We start from the raw sequence: 760 nt of genomic DNA, 5'->3' as shown, positions 1-760 counted from the left end.
TACAAAATAATTTCTCCAGGCCCCCTAGTGATTCCTAACCCCACATATACAGTCCTGAAAATTTTGTGATTATGAGTTTTTAATATCCTTGAAAGTACTTGTAAGACTTGAAACGAAAAAGTGTGGCGCCTGCAACAGCTATAAGTAACGGGGTGAACTATTTATGCGCCATTTAGTAAATAGTGTAATAGTAACGAAGTGAACTACTCTTGTCTCTGTTACGTAATGGAAGTGTCCAACGTTTTCCGTTTTAAATCAGACAATCGTTTTCATATCTATTAAAAATTCACAATCCCAGATTTTCAGGGCTATCTGTATGGGGTTGGCAACGGCCTTGCCGCCGTGGATACACCGGTTCCCGTGAGATCACCGAAGTTAAGCGCTGTCGGGCGTGGCCGGCACTTGGATGGGTGACCATCCAGGCCGCCATGCGCTGTTGCCATTTTTCGGGGTGCACTCAGCCTCGTGATGCCAACTGAGGAGCTACTCGACTGATTAGTAGCGGCTTCGGTCAAGAATACCATCATAACGACCGGGAGAGCGGTGTGCTGACCCCACGCCCATCCTATCCGGATCCTCCTCTGTGCATGACACGGCGGTCGGATGGTCCCGGTAGGCCACTCGTGTCCTGAAGACGGAGTGTTTTTTATCTGTATGGGTTTAGGAATTTTTATGGGACTACGAGTAATTTTTTCATACTTTATTATCAGGTTTGAAAATCTGTATACTAAAAATACATTTCTATTTCAATTCTTATTTT

At 44.6% G+C, this 760-nt stretch overlaps 1 pseudogene; it reads left to right on the top strand.

Moving 5' to 3' along the window:
* The first annotated feature begins 324 nt into the window (after positions 1–324).
* On the top strand, positions 325–442 carry LOC124608174 (annotated as a pseudogene).
* The last annotated feature ends 318 nt before the right edge of the window (positions 443–760 follow it).

This window comes from Schistocerca americana, chromosome 3 (assembly GCF_021461395.2).
Source record: "Schistocerca americana isolate TAMUIC-IGC-003095 chromosome 3, iqSchAmer2.1, whole genome shotgun sequence".
NCBI classification, from domain to species: Eukaryota; Metazoa; Arthropoda; class Insecta; order Orthoptera; family Acrididae; genus Schistocerca; species Schistocerca americana.
Note: the sequence above shows the minus strand (reverse complement) of the source record. Positions and strands in the feature narration are given on the sequence as shown.